General features: G+C 40.0%; 1 long non-coding RNA gene across 1 annotated transcript; it reads right to left on the bottom strand.

Moving 5' to 3' along the window:
* Nucleotides 1-18,541: 18,541 nt before the first annotated feature.
* On the bottom strand, nucleotides 18,542-21,383 carry LOC131227471 (uncharacterized). Its single transcript, XR_009162312.1, has 3 exons — nucleotides 21,188-21,383; nucleotides 20,014-20,177; nucleotides 18,542-19,106 (listed from the first exon to the last, which is right to left on the bottom strand). It is a non-coding gene; the product is annotated as an uncharacterized LOC131227471 (long non-coding RNA).
* Nucleotides 21,384-24,585: the final 3,202 nt, after the last annotated feature.

Here is a 24,585-nt window from a genome sequence, read left to right as displayed (position 1 = left end):
GTAAAATAAAGGATTTAGGATTCGGAATCCCCAAATCAGGAAATTAGCGTTTTCATATTTGGATCCCCAAATCAGATAAATTAGGGATTTCAAATCCCAAATCTCAAATTGGGGATTTCAGATCTACAACCCCAAAATCAAGTTGAGATTAGGAATTTCGAATCCCTGGATTCTGAAATCAGACTTATTAGGGATTTAGATTCGAATCTCCAAATCTGGATCCAGTATTTAGGGTAATCTGGAAATACGAAACCCACATTTATTTAGGGTTTTCAGATTCCAGATTCCAGAGCTCGGATTCGCATACGATAATCCCAAATTGGGGATTTCATATACCCTTACCTGTATTTCTGGGTGATGACCATGGAGACTGTAGCCGCCATCTCTGTTGGACAGTTATGCGTCTTGTACTTCATCCTCATCCACACCAGTGTCTCCATCTCTCTCTACGGCAGCCGTTAACGTCGCATGGAGAAAGTCTCCTGGCAAATGCTGGCAACACAGCTCTCGATCGAGCTCTCTCCCACTGATTCCCTCTTACAATTGAGAGCGACTGCAATTTTTTGGGTTTTTTTTTTTTCGTATGTTAGGTCGAAAACTGCTTGACGTAAGGACGGGATTTACAGACCCGATTTTCATGTATTCGGTTTCAGATCAAGACCCGATTTGATATGTGCGGGATTTTCAACTGGGCTTGATGCTTATTCCAGGGCCCAGTCTCGAGTTTTGGATCCACCTGATATTTATTATGGGCCTGTCATCAGTCCGACGCCCATTAAATCCCACACATTTATGAAATCTCAGGTATTTTGTTTTGGCCCTGTCAAAACAAATAGGCCCATTGTTGCATTCTCGGCCCGCTCTTCTGTATATTTAGGCCATTAGTCTTCTATAGACATTCATGGGCCCAATTTTATCATAACCTTTACGATCCTAATATTTCATAAGGCTGTTGGGCCAAACCCGTATGTAGTTGACATTGTAATCATTATGTTTACATTATAAACATTAATGGTTGATCTAAACCATCCATGATGTATTCCATAGGCATCTCATATAGAATATTCACTAAGTGGGGATCAAGGGTGTGTATACACTATCGTCAAATTAAACGGATTGTTGATTATTACCGTCCATCTTATGATAATATAATTATGAGTGCCTTAAGGATGATGTATACATCATTCAGGTTAAATTCTGATGAAGCCCCTATTTAGGCTCATTACCCATCCTTAATAGTCTTACATAGATCATTGGATAATAGAAAACGAAACATATCTGACGGTTTCTCTCTATAGTTCATCTATTTTCCAATGATCAAAACCGATCATCTTGTGGGCCACATCAGAATAATTTAGATACAATCCATTGAGAGGCAGGATTATAATAGCAATCCTAAAGTCTATATTTATAGTTTTGGATTCGGTTGTATTAGCCACCATAGTGACCTCAATCGATGAAAACTTTACAAGTACATACTTATAACATTAGGATAATGAGGATTACATACAGTTGCGTTCACTTTTTCATGCGTACGGTAACGAAAACACAGACGATTACCGTTTGGCAGTCATGTGAACGGGTGAAGTAAATGGTGCTGGTAATGTAAAGCTGAAAGACTCATCTAACCCACAGGTGTTGAGTGTCTCAGATTTACATGACTGACATCACTTAGCTTCATGTTAAGGAGGATCACTAGCATGTTATTATTACCACCCACAGGAGGAATAATGATGATGTAACAGATTCTCACTAAGATGTGATGGTTGGGCCCATCTTCATCTTGGATGATTCAGTCAATGCCTCCCTTAGCAACTGAATCAGTTATCTTTGCCTGATATTTTGTTTACTAAACTGTTTTGTGAAATAATGAACTAATGTGAGTATATGTGTATCTCTTATATTTCAGTCTCAATTCCAACTAATACGCATCAAGTCCCTGCCTTAAATGGGTCTAATTATACTCAATGGAAGAACGCCATTGAAGTTGTACTGGGCTATCTTCAATTAGATCTTGCCCTGATAACACCAGAACCGCCAAAGCCATCTGATAATGCCACTAAAGCTGAATATAATCGATGGGTTGCATGGTTTAGATCAAATGATACATGCCTGAAAGTCATTAAGTATTCAATTTCTGAATCGATAAAGGGTGTCATGCCTGAAACAGATAAGGCTAAAGTTTTCCTAACTGAAATAGAAAAACAATTCAAGAAATCTGATAAATCTGAAGTGGGCATTCTTTTGAATAAATTGACTCGCTCGTCCTACGATGGAAAAGGCAACATTCGTGAATACATTGTAGAGCAGATCGAAGTTGTTTCTAAGATCCGTGCTCTAGGGCTTGTAGTCACTGATGATCAACTAGTTCATTTGATCATGAACAACCTACCTCCCCAATTCGGCACATTCCTGGTAAACTATAACACTCTGAAGGACATGTGGACTTTGGATGAACTCATCACTCAGTGCGTCCAAGAAGAAGACAGGATCAGACAGATGATAAAAGTTCAAAATGTTAATATGGTGACTTCAGGACAAGGACATGGGCAAGGGAATAAAGGTAAAAGGAAGAGGAAACAAGGTTCTAATAATGAATTCTCTGGTCCTCCATCTGGAAACCATGAGAATCAATCTGGAAATGGATCTAAATGCAAACGGGTTAAAGGTAAACCGTGCTTCTTTTGTAAAAAGACGAGTCATCTAAAGAAAGACTGCGAAGGTTTTAAGGATTGACTCATAACGAAAGGTAATCATTCTGTTCTTGTCTGTTTTGAATCTAATCTGACCGATGTGTCAGCGGATTCCTGGTGGATAGATTCAGGAACTACTATTCACATATGCACTTAGATGCAGAAATTAATACAGGTCAGGCCACCAACTGATGCGGAGCGCTCAGTATACGTAGGCAATGGTGTCAAAGTTGACGTGGAGGCAATAGGAGTCTATAAGCTTAAGTTGAAGACTGGTCATTTTTTGAATTTAGTAAATACATTCTGTGTGCCGTCTATAAGGCGCAATTTAGTTTCAATTTCCTGTTTGGATAAGTTGGGATATTCGTTCCACTTTGGAAATAAAAATTTTAGTATTTACTTTAATTCGATTAAAGTTGGAACCGGCTCTTTAGTAAACAACTTATACCAGTTAGACTTGATTGCCTCTCACGTCTATAATATTAATACCTTGCATGGAAATGTAGTAGGATCCAAGCGAAGACTAAACTATGAGAATTCCTTCATGTTGTGGCACAGGCGACTATGCCATATATCTCGTGAGAGATTAGACAGGTTTGTGCGAGAAGGAATTTTACATTCTTTAGACTTCTCTGACTATAAAGTATGCATTGATTGCATAAAAGAGAAACATACTAGAACGAGAAAGAAATGTGCAACCAGGAATGTAGATCTATTAGAGGTTATACATACAGACATCTGTGGACCATTCCCTACAGCCTCATGGAGTGGTCACAAATATTTCATTACCTTTATAGATGACTACTCTCGCTTTGGGTACCTATACCTTATCAGTGAGAAATCAGATGCCCTGGATGCTTTTAAAATCTTTAAGGCCGATGTTGAAAATCAACTCGATAAGAGAATTAAAGTTGTCAGATCTGACTGTGGTGGTGAATACTATGGCAGATATGACGAATCAGGACGCAATCCAGGGTCATTCGCTAAATACTTAAAGGATTGTGACATTGTTGCTCAGTACACTATGCCTGGTACTCCAGAGCAGAATGGAGTTACTGAGAGACGTAATCGCACTCTTATGGATATGGTGCGAAGTATGGTCAGCAATTCAACATTGCCAGAATCTCTGTGGGGTGATGCGATCAAAAGCGCAGTTCATATATTAAACAGGGTTCCTAGCAAAGCAGTAAGCAAAACTCCTTTTGAGTTGTGGAATGGGAGAAAACCAAGTCTCCGATATCTACATGTCTGGGGTTGTTCTGCTGAGGCTAAAATTTATAACCCGCATGAAAAGAAGCTTGATCCTAGAACCATAAGTTGTTTCTTCATTGGATACCCAGAAAGATCAAAAGGCTATCGATTCTACTGTCCTTCTCACTCCATCAGGATTGTTGAGACTGGGAATGTTAGATTCATTGAGGACACTAAAAACAGTGAGAGCACGAATATAAGAAATTTTATATTTGAGGAACAAAGGACTGTGACTCCTGTCATAGTTAATCCAGATCACGTGGACATTAATGATGCAGTCGATTCTGCAGTCACTGCAGAGCACTACGTAAAACCTCATATACAAACCACTGATGAGGAAAATCAAGATCAGACCCAACAAGCTGAACCATTAAGAAGATTTGAAAGAGAGAAGGCCTGTAAATCGAGACGATTACATCCTATACTTACAGGAACACGACTTTGATATAGGGGTGAAAAATGATCCTGAATCTTTTACACAAGTCAAACAAAGTGCTGATCCTTCTCGTTGGTTTAATGTCATGAAAGATGAGTTGAAATCCATGCAGGACAATAAAGTATGAGATCTTATAGAGTTACCCACTGGAATAAGGCCGATTGGTTGTAAATGGATATTTAAAACCAAATGAGACTCCAAAGGTAATGTCGAACGATATAAAGTCAGACTTGTTGCCAAGGGTTTTAACCAACGTGAGGGCATTGACTTTAAGGAGACTTTCTCACCAGTATCCAAGAAAGACTCATTCAGGATCATAATAGCTCTTGTAGCTCATATGGATTTAGAGTTACATTAGATGGATGTAAAGACTGCATTTCTCAATAGGGATCTGAATAAGAATGTGTACATGTTGCAGCCCGAAGGTTTTGTAGCTACTAGCTCAGAACATTTGGTTTGCAAACTTAAAAAGTTCATCTATGGGTTAAAACAGGCATCGCGGTAGTGGTACCTTAAGTTTCATGAAGTAATTTCTTCATATGACTTTGTAGAAAATACTGCAGATGAATGCATTTACATTAAAACCAGTGGGAGTAAGTTCGTTATGATGATTTTGTATGTTGATGACATTCTGTTAGCTAGCAGTTATACCAAGATGTTGAGCGACACCAAGAAATTTTTATCTTAAAGGTTTGAAATAAAAGACCTTGGTGAAGCTTCTTACGTCATTGGCATTGAGATTCGCCGTGACAGTACACTTGGACTGCTCAACTTGTTACAGAGGGCCTATATTACTAGGGTACTCGAAAGGTATGGCATGCAAAATTGTGCTTCAGGAAAGTCGTCCATTGTGAAGGGCGACAAATTTGGTTTATTTCAATGTCCAAAGAATGATTTAGAAAAGAATCGAATGAAAGAATTTCTGTACGCATCAGTAGTAGGGAGCATCATATATGCTCAAGTCTGTACGCGACCGGACATTGCCTTTGTCACTGGAATGTTAGGAAGATATCTATCTAATTTAGGAATGCAACATTGGATATCTGCAAAGAAAGTATTACGATATCTTCAGAGAACGAAAGACTTTGGACTCACATACAGAAGATCTAATCAATTGGAGTTGATCGGATATTCAGACGCAGACTTCGCAGGCTGTGTTGACACTAAGAAGTCTACTTCAGGATACATCTTCATGATGGTGGGAGGAGCTGTGTCGTGGAAAAGCATGAAACAGTCTACCACAGCCTCATCCACTATGAAAGCTGAATTTATTGCCTGTCATGAGGCATCTAATCAGGCACTATGGTTACAGAGTTTCTTCTCAGGTTTGCGGGTATTGGAGCATATCCCGAAACCATTGAGAATATTTTGCGATAATTCGGCTGTTATTTCCTTCTCTAGTAACAACAAGCATTCGTCAAGGTCGAGGCATATCGACATCAAGTACCTTGTTGTAAAGGAAAGAGTTCAGAATCATCAAGTGTCCGTGGAATTCATCGGCACTAAGCAGATGATTGCAGATCCGCTCACTAAAGGGCTCCCTATCACGCCATTTCAGAAGCATGTAACATCCATGGGAGTCATTGATCCCACAGATGTTTTTAGTTAGTGGGAGTTGAGCGTACTTTGATTTTCACAGACATTTAGAGATCTCGTTTTATACAGTTTGTTTGGATGATTTTGATATAAAGATTTATTTCTGCTTATTTATATATATATGCGCAAATTTTAAGTAAGTAGAACTACAGTTGTGTCTCGTTGGAGACATGAAAAAGCTTCATGACCTCTTAAGGATAGGCACATATTATCACACTAAAGTGTGTAATCCTTATACCACATTTCCTAGTTCGTGATCTATGTCGTTAAGATTGAAAGTATTTGTGATCGCGCTTAGACTCACTTCGCCTAAATTAAATGTTGTGATGACTACCGCGTTTCGATACTGACTGTCTTAATGGACCAGATTGAATAGCATTACTCATATTGTCCAACTGTTTCATTGATTAACCATTTAGATCTTTTCTTAAAGGATCAAAACTTGTTTTCAAAATTATTCTATATGACTATCATTGACGTTGCTCAATGAGGCCCAAGTGGGAGAATGTAAGAACTCTGTTTAGTGGGCCTTACTGATCAACGGTATGGATTGTCATTCAGTTGGACTGGATGATTGAGTAGAACAGTGGGCCCCACAGGTGATTCGCTGCGCAGTCTATCTGCGCAGCTTTGCATACTAGGGCTGGAATGCTATAACTGTCTTACGCAGACAGTAATTTGAATTGTACTAGGATGCTACTATGTGGAGCATGGGAGAGAGAGTTGTGATGAGTTTCAAACTCCCTCTCCACAGACTATAAAAGAGAGTTGGGTCCCCGATCCTACACCACGGCAGAAATTCGAGTCTCATCTTGTGAATTGCAGAAAGGGTGTGAAGGAGAGGAAGATCCTAAACTCTACAGGAATTCTAATATTTTGGTATTCTTATCCGGCTTCCATGGCGGCGTCCCATCTAGGTAAGCCATTTGAACCCCTGATCGTCATGTCCCTTGCACAGACAGATCCATGGACCTATTCCGCATATAGATTAAGTCCCACAACTCTTAGAAAGATTTTAGATATAATCAAACCTTCCCCGATGATTTAAAACCCCCTGGATTTGAAACCCCAGTTACTATGTGGTGCCAAACAATAAGGGGATTTGAAACACCCTCAAATCCCCCTAAATCTATGGTTCCAAATTTTCTATAGGCTTGGTGGGCCCACCTGGATCGCGGTACCTTCACAAAGACATGCCAAGGTATCCTGACCGTCGCTATTAATTGAATGCATGAAAGTGTGATATCATTTGGTATTCTTTCAAGCTCAAAATAAACTAGAGTAAGCAATAATGAGCAAAAATCCAAGCCGTAATCAGATGATTAACTGCTTAAATACACCTTTATCCATAATACATTGTCGTCAAATAGAAACTTGTATTTTTAGTTAGCTGATTCTGCACTTATTTTTCATGTGGTTGACAGCAAAGCAACTTGCCATGGTCAAAAAGAATCCGACAGATTGATTTTCGCCGACTACGATCTTGAAAGAGATGATGAATTGATTTCATTGAAAATTGTGGTTAGCCAAAATAGACGTTGGCTATGAAAGAGATCGGCATTTGGTCACATCAATTGATTATTACTATCTTAATGTCAATTAGTCTTAATTGTCTTTTCATTTTCTTAAGTTTAATGAGATTTTTACATGCTTAAATACTCATTTATCAATGATACATACATTATCGTTGAATAAAGCGTGCAACATGTCATGATGCTGAGGCCGCGGCTTTTAATTAGCTGAAACCGATGTTGGATATTTGATTTGATTTCATGTTAGGATGGTTACCTTCTAAAGTGTGATTAGTTTGATGGTTAGGGGTTTAATTAAAACTTTTCTTTTATCACTAAACACTAGTAAAATGGATTGATGTCCATGTTGGGCTGTGAATGGGCCAGGCTATCCCATCAGGCTTTCAGGCCTGTCCTGCCTTGGGCAGGCCTTGAGCTAGAGTATTAAGCCCAAGGGCCAAGCTCAGGCTCATTTCTCAATCAGGTTAGGTTTTAACAGTTTACAATAGCTAATACTCGTGTTACTCCTAGATTAAGTAAATCTCAACCATTAGAGGGTGTTTGGTGCATGGAATTAGATAAGATTAAGTGCGATGTATTCGATTCTTTGTAATGATGACATGGTGTCTGAGTTTGTTTGCAAATCATATGGTTTAGTAGATAGTGTATGTTATGTTTGGATCATGAATATTGGAAAGTTAAATTTTATGATTTATTTAAAATCAAGTTTGGATTTATATGTGGAATTAGCAAAACCTATTACCGACAAAGTGCACTGTTTGGAAATATAGCAGACTTTCTTATTGTGTTGACTTCAACAAGTTATGTGGACCTCACTGTGATGTATGTGTTATATCCACACCGTCCTTCCATTTTGTGTGATCATTTTATGGCATGGACCAAGAAAATATAGAAGATCAAACCCAAGAATTATATATATATATCTCAATCTCAATTAGACTAACCGCTAGGCCGGGGCTCAGGCTCGGCCCAATACAAACATCTTATGCCGAGCTTAAGACTATGTTGAACAGTATGCCTGGGTTTTCATATGGCTGGGCCCAAACCTAACCTGGTCCATTGACACCCTATGTGCTGGTAAAGGAAAGAAAATTAATAAAAATCTTTTACAGGAACTAGTGATCCAAGCCGTTGATCTTTTGGGCCTTACATTTCATACACTACATTGTATATCATGGATGAGACAATCATAACCACTGAGCCTACAAATAGTTGAAAAAGAAAAATACAACAAAGGTCCACAATCAACTGAGAATATAAAAGTGGGACATGAATCTAACATCCAAGAAGTTCATCAAGGGCCCCCCTTGTCGATCACACCCCATATGCTAGGTTGGTCCACAGGGTCTTTTAGAAGGTTGCAAACGTGAATGCTGAAGGGGAGATCATTTTATGACATTAGGGCAAAAATGAGATGCCATATCCAAGCTGTAATCAGATTATCACACCCCATCTTGATGTTTGTGAGAAATCTACCCCGTCCATCTGTTTTTTTAGATCATTTTAGGACATGAGGGGAAAAATGAGCAGGATCCAATACTCAAGTGGGACAGAAACGTGAGGATTATACTTCCACAATTGAAATATTCGTGGGGCCACATAAATTTTGAATCAGGTTAATATTTGTGTTTTCGGTTCATCCAACTAGGAATGACGTTATGAACGGTATGAATGGCATATTAACATCACTGCCGACATTAGAGAGGTTTCAACGGTAGGAATTTCTCTACCATCCTTTTCTTTTAGTGTGGCCCACTTGAGACTTGGATCCTAGTCACTTTTCATCTCAACTACTAAAATGAGCTCAAAAAATGGATGGACGGATTGGATTTCTAACAAACATCACGGACGGGGTGGAACTTCGTCCAATTTGGTGTGCCGATTGACTAGACTGAATTTTGGGTGGGCCACATTCACAACTGATTTATTTGATACTCTGACAGCGTGCAATGCTCCATGTATACACATGCACTTAGAAATCTGTGTGTGTGGTATACATGTACTTCAAAACCGAAGCTCGACTCATCGTTAGTTCAAACGTGGCCCCGAAATTAGATTGGTTAGATGATTGTGAGTCATGAGCTTTGATAAATAGGTAGTTATTTGTTTAATTTGGACCATTGGCTGATATATGCTTAACTATTAATAGATGTCCACCAATTATTTAGTTAGGATGATTTGTTCAGCTTAATTTTTGTCGTGGGGTCCATTGTTTGAACGGTTTAATTTTAGTTACATGTATGTCACATGTACAATTTCTATGTGCATGTGTATTGAGCATCGTGGTATGCCAGACTATCATAGCCTTTTCTGCATCAGGTTAACCTGGTCTTATGGCGCACTCCTCCCGTGTGAAGTGTTGTGGCAGTGGAGATAACCCTAGTCTCTGTCCAACTCCGTCTCGCCATTAGCCCGGTGGCCCATGGTCAGTGCTATGTGGACCCCATCATGATGTATTTGTTTCATCCATGCCGTTCATGCATTTTTACATATCATTTTAGGACGTGATTTCAAAAATGAGAGGGATGTAAATCTCAGGTGGACCACACCACAGGAAAACAATAGTGATTGGATATCCACCATTAAAATCCTCATGAGGACTAATGTACTGTTTATTTGACATCCAATCTTTTGATTAGGCCATACAGACCTAGATGAAGGAAATAACAAATATCAGCTTGATCCAAAACTTTTATAGGCCCCAAAAAGTTTTTAATGGCAGACGTTCATTCAACACCGTTTCTTTCCTGTAATGTGGTCCACTTGTGATTGGGATATACCTCAGTTTTGGTCTCATAGCCTAAAATATCCTAAAATGATCTAGAAAAACAGATGGACGGAATGGATGAAACATATACATCATGGCGGGGCCCACAGAGCACCGATCACTAGCCATTGGCCGATAGAAGGGGGAGTAGCCAATCCTGCTAGTGGCTGGGAGTAGCCTATCTGTTTCCTATATCTTATGTGTGTGCCATACTTACGGGCTACTTATATGAGGTGAAGCCTATTTTCTTAAATCTATTTACTTATGGAAGATATTTTTTTCTCACTCACTACTAAAAGTAAACATGTTTTAAATCTAATCCATTATGATACTGGGGAGGCTCCAGTTAAATCATCGGGAGGTTCAAAATACTTTATTTATTTTATTAATAATTTTTTCAAATAAATATAGATTTACATGTTACAAAGGAAAAATGAAGCTTTTACTTGTCTTACCAAATTTAAAGAATTGGTTGAAATTCAAAAGAGAAAAAAATTAAGTGTTTGAAAACTGATAATGGAGAAGAATATATCTCGAAAGAATTTAAGGATTTTTGTAGTGGGTGTGATATGGAGAGACATTACACGATCCATAGTACTCTACGGAATAACGATTACAGAACGTATAAACCATATGCTTATACATCATGCTTAGAATGTGCTAAGTTTGGCTAGACTCGAGCAATATTGTTGGGCGAAAGATTTCAATACGACTTTTTGTTTGATAAATCACTATCCTACGACTATACTAGATCATAAAATTCTCAAAGAAGTATATTCTGAAAAACTTGTTAATTATTCGTTAATACATTTTATTTTATTTTTTATTACGACGCTTATACATAAATTCTCAAAGAGTACGTGACTAAATTGAATGTGAGGTCCAAAAAATATATTTTTCTTAACTATACAAATGAAACAAATGTGTACAAATTATGGGATCTTACTAATCATAAGTTAATGATTAGCTACAATTAGCTGTGATGTGTACACCTAGATCCATAGCTCAAGTGGTAGACTGAGTGAAAGATACCTCATTTCAACACTGAGGTCTTGGTATCGATTCCCTCGTGGGGGTGGCTAACAGTGAAGTGTGAACTAAGTGGGGGTGCCTAACAGTGAAGTGTGAACTAACAGTGGGGAGTACTAGCAAGTTAACAAAAAAAAAAAAAGTTAATGATTAACTAAAATGTGATTTTTAATAAAAATTCATTGTAAAAAGATATACAATTGTCGAGTTCAGAGTTGTGAGTTCACGCCCTAAACTCGGAAACCGGACTCACAAAATTTCTGATCGCCGAATCCGGTGCTGACAACCTCCGTAGTACCCCATTCTCAGCTCTCAGCGCGCATGCGCCAAATTCCGATCCTGGGATCCTACAAGGAGGATTTTCCAATGTGCATTTGTCTCATAAGAAGCATAACCACAAGTATACCCAAATCACAAGAACAACATCATCATCACATATCCACTAATATAAACATTTGAATACAATGCTGAAAGGAAAATACATATGTCAAAAATCAAAGCTCCAGAAGTCCACCGCACGCTCCAACCTCAACGCTGCTGCAACCTAACGCCACCTGTATGCATCTATCGTGCATAAGCTTATAGAAAGCTTAGTAGGTGGTGAAAGTGTGTGCACAAGGTAAGTGTCCAGTAAGCAATATCAGAGTAATCAGAGTAAGCGGAAATACTAATAAGCCCATAAATCATACTATATCAGAGTAATGCGAAGACATGCTAATAGGCCCATAAATACCATCAGCCTTATCCAGGCTATATGATGTAAAAATATAATAAACTAATATCATATATTGATGAAGGAATGTAAATCAACTATACAATGCGGAGGCAGTAAGCTAAATACTATGTGTGAGGATGTAATGCAATATGCGATGTGAATGAAATGACCAAGTTGAACTGTGAAGTTGGGATGTTAGTACGTAGTATCGCAAGCTACAGGGTCTATCACAAAGGGCTTCTATCCAAACCAGTCTCATACCTAAATTTAGATAGTCAGACCCAATGTGGTAAACTCCTGATCTCAGGTTAGTCGCGCGCCCAACTGAAATTCTGGCCATGCGAAGGTACACAACAATTAGTTACGCACCACCAGCCCGAGTGGATAGTGAATGAAATGAATGTATAAGTATGCAACTCCTACTCAATAAGTCCACATATCAGTACGGTTCCTCTTTGAAAAATCACCGAGGTCTATTACACTTCAAACTAGATTGCCGCCTCATCGTACGTAACAAGGTGAGTGGAAGAGACCTCACTATCCGCCTGCCAATATCGGGCCCGGCTCGTTGATAGCGGACCCATTCCTTGAGCTGGTCAGACTCAGCTTAACATTGCCCTCTCCTTTAGGGCAGGTAAGGCCGTACCCCCTTTCAACTGACCACGACACAGTGGGAGACGTGGCCTAACGGTATACGACCCTCATGCGCTCATGTATCCACTTGGTCTAAACGTTAGAGCAACCTCTGGAATCAAGAGGGTTTAGAGACTTTCACCCAGGGATATCAATAGCACCCCATGTAGAATATATTTTTGGTGTCCCATCTGTCCATCCACGAGATACCTGTGGAGGCTACAGCCCTGATGTCGCTAGAGCATACGGTGGTCATGTCACATAAATGCAAGATGCATAAGTCATACAGTCCAATCATGCATCAATCCTGCGCATACAGTGCGCTCAGGTGAGACAATCTCTGCCTATCAGGGAGTCTCATAACAACCTGCCCAATGACATATGCAATGGTCAATCATATCTCATAACAAACATGCAGATGATACGTATGGGCATATGTCATGATGCTATGCGGTCACATACTCATAATCGGTATCAATATCGACATCGACAATTGACCTCGATAATGTGAACATTTAACCAACATTACCCCCAAGGAATGGTCCACATAGAGTCTAACGTATAGTGGACTCATGGCCTCACACAAGGGTCAAATATACAACATCATAGGCCTCACTTAAGAGCTTAATACTCATCATAATGGTCCTTTCATATGGGCCTAACATACATCACAATAGGCTCTATCGCCTAGCCCTTAAATGCATCACATCACATAGACCTCACATACATTACATAGGCCTCAAATGCATCAAGCTTAGGCCGAATGCTCATCAAAATGGGCCTCAATAGTAAGAATCGACGATCGGAATCAGCCTCGATGATTAACCTCGATAATCGGCCATAACAATCGGAATCGATCGATAATCGGCTTCGATGATCGGAATCGGCAATCGGCCATAACAATCGAAATTGATCGATAATCAGAATCGGCAAATTGGTCACGAGAATCGAATCTATCGATAATTAGAGTCGGCAAATCGGTCACATCAATCAGAATCGGCAATCGGCCATGACAATTGGGATCGATCGATAATCAGAATCGGCAAATCGGTCATGACAATAGGATCGATCGATAATCAAAATCGACAAATCGGTCACGAGAGTCGGATCGATCGATAATCAGAGTCGGCAAATTGGTCACGACAATCGGATCGATCGACAAATCGGTCACGAGAGTCGAATCGATTGATAATCAGAATTGACAAATCGGTCACGAGAGTCGGATCGATCGATAATCAGAGTTGGCAAATCGGTCACGAGAATCGAATTGATCGATAATCAGAGTCGACGAATCGATCACGAGAATTATATCGATCGATAATCAGAGTTGACAAATCGGTCACGTCAATCAGAATCGACAATCGGCCACGACAATCGGGATCGATCGATAATCAGAATCGGTAAATCGGTCACATCGGGTCGATCGATAATCAGAATCGGCAAATTGGTCACGACAATCGGATCGATCGACAAATCGGTCACGAGAGTCGAATCGATCGATAATCAGAATCGGCAAATTGGTCACGACAATCGGATCGATCGACAAATCAGTCATAAGAGTCGGATCGATCGATAATCAGAATCGACAAATCGGTCACGAGAGTTGGATCGATCGATAATCAGAGTTGGCAAATCGGTCACGTCAATCAGAATCGGCAATCGGCCACGACAATTGAGATTAATCAATAATCATAATTGGCAAATCGGTCACGATAATAGGATTGATCGATAATCAGAATCGACAAATCGGTCACGAAAGTCGTATCGATCGATAATCAGAGTCGGCAAATCGGTCACGACAATCGGATCGATCGACAAATCGGTCACGAGAGTCGGATCGATCGATAATCAGAATCAACAAATCGGTCACGAGAGTCAGATCGATCGATAATCATAGTTGGCAAATCGGTCACGAGAATCGAATTGATCGATAATCAGAGTCGGTAAATCGGTCACGAGAATCGGATCGATCGATAATCATAGTCGGCAAATCGGTCACGTCAATCAGAATCGGCAATCGGCCATGACAATCGGGATCAATCGATAATCAGAATTGGTAAATCGGTCATGTCGGGTTGATCGATAATCAGAATCGGCAAATCGGTCACGACAATCGGATCGATCGACAAATCGGTCACGAGAGTCAGATCGATCGATAATCAGAATCGACAAATCGGTCACGAGAGTTAGATCGATCGATAATCAGAGTCGGCAAATCGGTCACGTCAATCAGAATAGGCAATCGGCCATGACAATTGGGATCGATCTCGACGCAAGGCAGGGTCCATAGATGGACAACCGATGATGGACCAAACAATATCAATGAGGCCCATTCGTTTGGGTTAACCACTAGAGAATGATGAGAATGAGTCTAACCAGGCTTAAAGAAAGGTTACAATGTGGACATTTAATCATCATTGTCCATAAATATGGACATTTAACCATTATTGCTCCCAAGGAGTGGCCCACATAGGGCCAAATGTTCAGTGGGCCCACGGTCTCACATAAGCGCCTAATGTACATCATCATGAGCCTCACAGATGGGTGGCAGGGATAAAACATCTATATTATGGTGGGCCAATACGTGTAACACGTACATCATAACAGGATCTCATAGGGCAGCCCATGGCCTAGAAATGGACAACCCATTTATACATCATAGTGGGCCTTACAAGTCAGCCCATGTTTAGGTAAAATGGATGGGTGGTGTGTATATACAACAAGGTGGGCCCTACACATACAGCAGGTGGGCCTCAAAGGATTTCAACGGTGGGTGCCAACCCACTATTTCCTACGGTGTGGATCATTGAATTTGGAGCTGCCTCATTTCTCTCAAGCCTTAGGATGAGCTCACCAAATGAGATAGACGGTATGGATTAAGCCACATATTACGGTGGGATCCATGCAAATGGACGGACGGCGTGGATTCCATCCACACATCCAATGGGTCCCGTCCGGACAAACAGGTGGATCCCACATGGGCCCACCCCATATACATATATAATATACTAGTAATAATATTATTATTATTTGAAAGAAAACTCCAGCGTCAACAACTAGAACGCTGGACAAATGGCATGCATGGAATACATGCACCTAGAGGGTCCTACCGTCCTGGGCAAGTGGACGGTGGATATAAAATAGATATATCAAGGTGGGTTAGCACCATCCACCTGGCTAGATTATTGACGGTCCATGCATCCAGCAGGACGATGGATGGAGTGGATGAAACACATGCATCATGGGGGGTCCACATGCTGCATTCAGCACCTCACAAAGGAGGGCCCCACGTCCCCTACATGGATGGGGTGGATATAAATACATCAAGGTGGTGTGCAGCACATGGACGAACGGTGTAGGTTAAAACCCATACATCATTGGAGGTGGCCCCACCTGTTCACTGACGTCAGCAGCAGCAACTGCTGCTGGTGCAAAGGGATGCATGGCATGGATGAAACCCACATCACAGTGGGCCACGTCTAGATGTACGGATGGCGTGAATAATTACATCAGGGAGGCCCACCGCAGTAGCCTTGCTGCTGGACGACTGGGTTGTTGGCCCAGTGTCCAGCAGATGGACGGTGTGGATAAACACATAACCCACAGTGTAACCCCAAACTAATTTCAATGGTAGACGTTCATTCTCCACTAATTTACAGTGTGGCCCACCTGAAAGGATGATCAGGCTTATTTTTAGTCTCAAGCCTTAAAACGAACTCAAGAAGTGGATGGACGGTTGGGATATAACATATATCTCATGATGGGCCACAAAACCACAGACGTACATACACATGGACGATTGGATATTACACGTGCCTCACAGTGGGGCTCCAGAACTTGCTGACGGTAATCCAGCAGCTATATTGCTGCTGGATGGATGAAATATATACATTGCTGGGTCCACACGTGTGGGACCCACCAGCTTAGGACAAAGTTGTCATTTGTGTTTTCCAATCGTCCATGCCTACGGACAGCTTGGATGAGGCCTGGCATTAAGGTAGGCTCCACAGCAATGGATGGATGGACGGTTATGCTGCAACACATACATTGTGGTGGGGCCACCTAACTTGCTGATGTCAGATAGTAGTGGGACCCACCATCCCTGGTAGATGGACGGTGTGGATACACCAAGTCTTCCAGGTGGGGTCCACACCACTGTGGCCCACCAATGCTTGAAAAAAGCTGGTATTTGTGTTTGTCAACATCCAGCAGCGCCTGCTGCTGGATGGTGTATATACGACACAGAAATGGTGGGGTCCATGCAAGTGGATGGCACGGACAAAATACATACATCATATTGGGGTCCACACTGTGGTCTGGATGTGCTGTACACATCAGGTGGGCCCCACACCATTATAAAAAAAGGAAAGAGAGAGAGAGGTAGACGGTGTAGTTGAGGGACCCCGCCACTATGGGCCCCTCTTAGATCATATCACTTACATCAAGATGGGTCCCACCACAAGTGGGCCTTCAAATCATCAAATCATACAAATCAAACCTTAGAAAACACCTACCGTTGCAAATCTTCTAGCTTCTTTGATTAGATAACAAAATTAAAAGTTGTGGTGAATCTGACCATTGCAACAAGGAGATGGTCAGCGGTCCAAAATAATTCAACATTGGATAGCTATCATTGTTTGATCTGTTTAATTTTTGAGTAATGCTCCAACGGAGAAAATTGGACTGTCTGTATGGATATGCAAATCCCATGGGCCAAACTCCTGCACAAGGAAGCCCATTCACATGCCACTCATGTGGGGAAGTGTCCAAACTATATTCAGATGGGTCCCACCATTTAATGCCCTTTTATCCAAAAATTGGGCCTGTTCACTAATTAGTAGACTTACGATTCATGAACTTAAAAAATAAAAATAAAAAAGTAAAAACACTAAAATCAAACTTCTTATATGCCATCATTTTGTTTCTAACAGAACGGCTGTTGGATGAATAGATTGGGCTGATGTGTAGACAGGGCCATCTGGGCCATGTGTACAGTGGGAACCAACTGATGGATAGATTGCATCTCAAACACATTTGCCATGTTGGCAAGTGGGTTGGCACATATAAATTCCATTGCATGTGTACAAAATCCAAGCTTTTGATTAGATTGGCCACATTTCTTAAATCATCTGGGTGAAAGAGCAGGGCTTTCACTTAGGTGGGCCTGAGTATGTGAAAGAGTAGGTCTAAATGATATTTTCCCCTAAACGTCCATTGTTTTGTATACCGTGGCTCGTGTTAGCTGATATAAAAAATGTGGCCCATCTCATGGAAAGCTTGATCTTGTACACGTGTGCCATATTTACATGTGTAATGGCATGAATACAAGCGAAGTTGTAAACTAGCGTCGGTTATCAAACCTCATTTTGCCAAAATCTGCAGTGTTTTTTGATTATTTAGAACTTTAGTTTTTAACATATTGCCTGCAATCTCACCTTTTCTCCTAATCAATTTAAGACATGCAAGTACCTATATATCCATCACACCACAACAGATTATTTTATTATTATTTTTTAATATTTATAATCACTAAAACTGACAATATAATCATTTTTATCTCTAAAGTACATTTCCAATGCATCAAAATAAATTTGTTTGCCACATATATAAGTGGGCAATGAAATGTTATTAAACACTAGAAAGGCAAGAAAGAAACAAAAGCCTTCAAGGCAATGGATTAGAATCCCAATTACAAAGAGAAGATCTATAGTACCCTTTGCAAGAGAAGATCGATAGTATCCATGCCAATTAAAACCAGCTACTAGGAATCTATCATTGGGGACCACGGAAGCACACAAAGATGAATCAAGAGTATTCCAAACCCACAAAGAAGCCCAACCACAAAGACTCCGAATTTAACATGGAAAAACCCTTTCGGGAAAAAACCACGGCACAAAGCGACAGTAATCACTATGAAATCAGAAATTACAAGAGATAGTGAGAATACCCGATTCGAACAAGCCTCGAATCTCCCTTACAAGCCCTTTGAAACCCTAGGAACGAATTATAAAATACCTTTAGATTTCGATTTCACTCCTATATATAACCTCTAAGAGAATCACAATCAAAATCAGAAACAAATCTCGCAGATATACAACTCTGCATAAATCTTGTCATACGTTCGATGACACCTTCGATGGGACTTCGATGACATCAACAGACTGTCAACATCGAACCTACTTCAATGTCATCGACAGACTGTTGAATTTATAAATTTTAAGACATCTATCAACATCTACACATGAGATTTCCAAGGTACAAGATTTCAACCTTATTCAAAATAGCACTCAACTTTGAAACAGGAATACACTTCTAAGAGGCCAAAGCGATTGCATTATAGAGTCTTCGTCCACCATGAAAGTCTCCACACCAGTGCTAATAGCCAAGACTTCCGATCTCTTTTGAGGATCCATTCCCCCACTAACCACTTCCATCCTTAAGTATGCCTCCAATCCTGAAAGGCCAAGAGTTATAAAAAGAACTTATGTCAGTATTAATAAACCATTATATAGCAATTTAAGAAATCATTCCGGTAACCAATCACCCAGAGCATGGTACCACAACTAATGGTGTTGTGTCCTACCAACATAGCATATATACACCACCAGGTGGGCTACATTGTTGAAATCAATGGACAGATGACGATCCAACTCAACATACAGGTGTGGCTAACTTAATGATTTGATCAACCTGATTTTTGAGAAGGGGGGCCCATAGTTTTTCATAGTACTAATTTCCTACACAAGTGGCGTGTTGGCAGGAAATATGTTAAGGAACAATAGGTTGTTATCAATTGTCAATCATCTGCTGAACAATGTTCAATAGGATGTGATGATCAAAACCAAAGTTTCTTAGCGTAAGAACATGGCTAAGAAACAGATCATCAAAAAAATCTAGTTCAAAATAGAAAAAAAAAAAAGAAAAAAAAAAAAGAAGGAAAGTTGATTATTAATCTAATACTATTTTGTTCTAAATGAAATATACTAGCAAGGATCACTCAATCAACTTGCCTGTTCACTCCTTGATAAGATGATCCAAACCATACATCTGGAAGTTCCCATAACATATGTCCCACATGAGAGAAATCTCACTCATATGACACCTTCCTATAAACTATTGTTTCAAGTTGCTTTCAGATGAGTAAGATTTTCTTTGTCAACCATCTTCGGTGTGAACTTCTAGTAGGGCAGAAGAAGAGAGAACCCCATTAGCAAACCTCAATTATGTAACATGACATCCACTGCAAATAAGAACTTCTAAAACTCACCATGGTCCACGTATCGGTTTCACCATTAATAAAAAATGGAAGTTTGCAAAGAAAATAACTATTGGTTCACATTCAATGTACGCTTGTCACCCACCTGATAAGCAGATTGGCCTGATTTTTGGTTCAAAAATCACAAGCTGCCTAACCCAGTCTCCCACAAGTGCAACATGTTGGCACGTGCGCTGCTAGGCCCCTTCTCTTTCTCATTTGCACAAGTCCCACTCGCATTCCTCGATGAATTGATGGTGTTTAAATATTCTGTTTGCCAAAAGAAAAAAAAATAGTTATCCTCAGAAAGCAATTCAGGAACTATACAATGCCATCTACCAGAAAAGCAGGTAGTCGACAATGCACTGACAAGGAATTTGTATGGCATATGTTTGATTTTCAATTTTCATAAATAGGATTCAGATTTCCTTATATAAGTGTATTATTGGATATTAACATCTTTCAATGTATGATTATTGACAATGGAATTGTGACTGATCCAATTACTAGAACAAGCTAATGCCCATAAAAGGATGATCTGCCTATCTGTTTGCATTGGCGGAATCCAAAAGTCAACAGTGGACAAGAAAGAGTTTTTTTGCTGATGTGATGTTTCCTACCGGTTGGAACAATAAAGTAACATGTGGGAAACTATTTTACTTTCCACATTTTCTAAAAGAAAGAGCGTTTTCTTTTTATTCTAAAACCTTGTTAATCTACATTTTTCGCACATTTTGAGGGACAAATATCACTTTTTGACCATAGACCATTCCATATTTCCATGAAAATCATGGAAACTAAAAGAAACAACCATTTTAGAATTCTTTTCCATGAGTTTCCTAATCTATCATTTTCCTCCCTCACATGTGACCATGGACCATTCTTTTATGGATGTCATGGAAAAAAAAATGGACCATTCTCACATGTAATCCCACATTTTCTCCTAATCAGTTTAAGAATGAAATGGTTATATATATCACACTACATAATAGATTTTTTTGAATCACAAAAAGTCAAAAACATTATCATTTAAAAAAATGCATTTCCGATGAATCAAAGCAATTCATTTCCCTCAAAATTATTTCATTTTTTATATGGGTATAATGAAATCTTATTAAACACTAGAAAGGCAAGAAAGAAACAAAATTCATTTAGGCAATGGATAAGAATCCCAAATACAAAGAGAGGATCTATGGACCCCTTTGCAAGAAAGTCAACAATTCAATTAAACCAAGTACCGTGAATCTACACATGAGATTTCCAAGAAGCAAGATCATAACCTTAACTCATTCAAAATAGAGGTCGGCTTCGAAGCAGGAATGTAGTTTCCAAAGGCCCAAGTGATTGCATTATAAAGTCTCTATCCGCTGCCAGTTCACAAAAATCTTCACACCAGCTCAGATACCTAAGAATTTCGCTCTCTTTTAACGATTCCTCCTTCACTAACCACTTCCATCCTCAAGCATGCCTCTAATCCCCAAAGGCCAAAGGATACAAGAAGAACTTGTGTCAGTATTAAGTAACCATCATATAACAATTTAAGAAATCATTCCAAGAATCGATCTCCTACTGACAAGGTACCACAACTTATAATGTTGTATTCTGCTAACATAGTACTTCACTATGTGGGCCACATCATTGGAATCAATGGTTGCCTCGACATATAGGTGAGTCCCACGTAGTTATTTGATCAGCCTATTTTTGAGAAGGGGGCCTATGGCTTTTCATGGTGTTGATTTTCTACACAAGTGGCATGTTGACAAGAAAGATGTCTCGAAGCAACAAGTTGTGGTACTATTGCTGGTAGGTGATCAATTCTCAATCATTTGCCACACACTGATTTCAAGATGTCTTAGGCTAGTCATTTTGGTCATGTCCCTGTGTAACTCTGCAAGATCATCACAGCCCAAGAGTCTCAAGGTTTGCAAATGGGCAAGAGTCTCAAGGTTTGCAAATGGTGAAGACTGCAGATACAATCAGGAAGGGCTTTTATTTTAGTATGAGACAAGTCGAGATATCTCAAGTGTTCCAACTCACCAATTGAAACCAACGACTCCATAGTGACATTTACTCCACTTAAATCTAACACACGCAAGCACGTAAAATGTACCCATAGTTCACAAGGATCGCTGACCATATTCCTTCCTCCAAGCACAAGCAGTGTTCGCAAATGGTTTGCTGTCCTCAAGTCATTTTTGACCTGGTATGACGCAATCACTAAAGTCGCACTCCAAGGACAAACGACGAGCCCGGCTCATGTTAGAGATATTCACATTATTATTGACCTTCAGAATTGAGCATTCATTCCCTGCAACAGAGCATGCAAGATCATGCACGAGGTCATGCATCTTGCACCATTGTATATTCCCATCACCATCTTTCCCAACATCTTGAAAGAAGGACCGCCACAACAGATTATTAAAATACTCTCCACCAATGTCTTCCATTTGTTTAATTTCATCTGATGATTGAAGGAAACCTTCTGCCATCCAAAGTCAGATCAGTTTCTTCTTTTCAATTCTATAATCTTTTGGAAATATTGAGCAGTAGGCAAAGCATTGCTTCAAATGTGATTGAAGATGATAATAACTCAACTTTAGAGCTGGAAAAATGTGATTCTTATCTTCAGGTAGATTCTAAATTTCACTGTCTGACAACCAACCACTCTCTTTCTTCTGTTTTAAGCCGCATCAAGCTTCCGAGCATCTTTGCTGCCAATAGGACACCACCACACTTCTTTGCAATTTCCTTTCCATGCATTATGAGGTTTGGATGTTCTTGTTGTCCATGCACAAACGCTCGTTGCTTGAACAGAGACCAACAATCAGCATCTGATAATACTGGCTAATGGTATGAAGGGATAGTGCCCATGATTGAAGCAACTTTTTCACTGCGGGTAGTTACAATGATTTTAGTACCCCTGGTACCTCCTCTGAGAAATTGTTTCAATCGATCCCAGTTCATGGGTTTTTCATCCCGCACATCATCCAACACAAGTAAAAATCTTCCCACTCAGCAGTTCTCAGAGGTGACGCTGCAGTTGATCCATGTTTTGGAGATCACATTTGCTATTAGTTGCTGACTCTATGATATCTTTTGTTACCCTACTCACACTGAAATCATCCGACACACAAACCCACATTCTTAGCTCGAAATGCGCTTCGCAGCCCTCTCGTCATTGAAAGCTAATTGAGCGAGTGAGGTCTTCCCAAGGCCCCCCATACCGACTATGGGGATGACTGTAACATCCTCTCCGTTATCCTCACTAATCAGTAATTCCATTACTTTTTTTTATCTTCCTCCCTTCTGTAAACATCTGACTCCATTACAAACGAGTCAGTTGGTTCTCGGCCTTGAATCTCCAACACCCGTTCTACCTCTTTCAAATGGAATTTAGACCTCTCTTCAGCAATTGCATCTAATCTCCGCCCTATCTCCTTTATCTTATCTGTCATATTTGAATGGGACACCAGTGGGTTGGATGCCAAAATTAAGGTGCGTACCTCCGTAATCCAATCCCCAATCTCCACTTTTTTGCGTTTAGCTTCCACTTTTGGTTCTGCTTCCATTTCTGTGGTGAAATCATCTAATATATCATCTGCATCATAAACCACACATTTAAGCTTTCCCAGCCAATTCTGCAGCGCCTTGCTCTTTACCAGCTGCTCCTCTGCATCTTCGAGCACAGCTTGTATTGTTGATAACTTACTTCTTAGATTTTCCATCTCATCGCGAACACCCCACAACAGTTCACACTGTTCTAGGATTGGGGAGGCTAGTCTTTCGGTAATCACTTGAAGAAGGCCTGATACAACTAATTCTGCCATTCCTTGTTCCTAACAGGGAAATCACAAGAAAAAAAAAAAATATAGGTTAGAGAAAGAGAAGGATCTCAAAATCATGTATAAGATCATCCTCCTCTATTATTGCCTATTTGTGTTCCATCTATCTTATCCTCCTCTCTTATTGACTATATATGTTCTATCTATCTTAGATTCTACACCATATAATAAGCCAGTGAGAGCCCAAGGTGTGAATTGACATAATTGACTCTCTCCATGAGGCAAATGTACGTTGATTAGGATTGTTGGTTTGGTGGGCCACAATGCAAATGGTCCTAATTGCCCGATGTATGCATTTTTTAAATTAAGGAAGATCCTGGTGATTTTCTAAAGTAACGACTTAACTTGATGACCTTGACAAAATCTTGCCCTACATGTTATTTATTTTTAAGGGCTTGGTTAGATTGGACTCGGATTAGGTAGGGACCCTCCAGAACCGGTGGCAGTGGTCACTGCTGTGGGCCCACAATGATGTATGTGTTTCATCCATGCCGTTCTTCCTTTTTGCTAGCTCATAATTTTAGGGCATTAGAGCAAAATGAGGCAGATCCAAATCTCAGATGGACCAAGCCACAGAAACAGTAGTGATTGAACGCCTTTCATTAAAAACTACTTCTTAGGGCTACAAAAGTTTTGGATCAAGCTGATATTTGTGTTTTCACTTAATTCAGGTCTGTATCACCTAATCAACTAGATGGCAAATAAACATTACAGTGGGCCCCAGGAAATATTTAACGGTGGGTGTTCGATCACCACTGTTTCCTGTGGTGTGGTCCACTAAAGATTTGGATCTGCCTCATTTTTGGGTTCATGTCTTAAATTGAGAAGGAAAAAAT

The sequence above is a fragment of the Magnolia sinica genome, chromosome 15, assembly GCF_029962835.1.
Source record: "Magnolia sinica isolate HGM2019 chromosome 15, MsV1, whole genome shotgun sequence".
In the NCBI taxonomy this organism is placed as follows: domain Eukaryota; kingdom Viridiplantae; phylum Streptophyta; class Magnoliopsida; order Magnoliales; family Magnoliaceae; genus Magnolia; species Magnolia sinica.
Note: the sequence above shows the minus strand (reverse complement) of the source record. Positions and strands in the feature narration are given on the sequence as shown.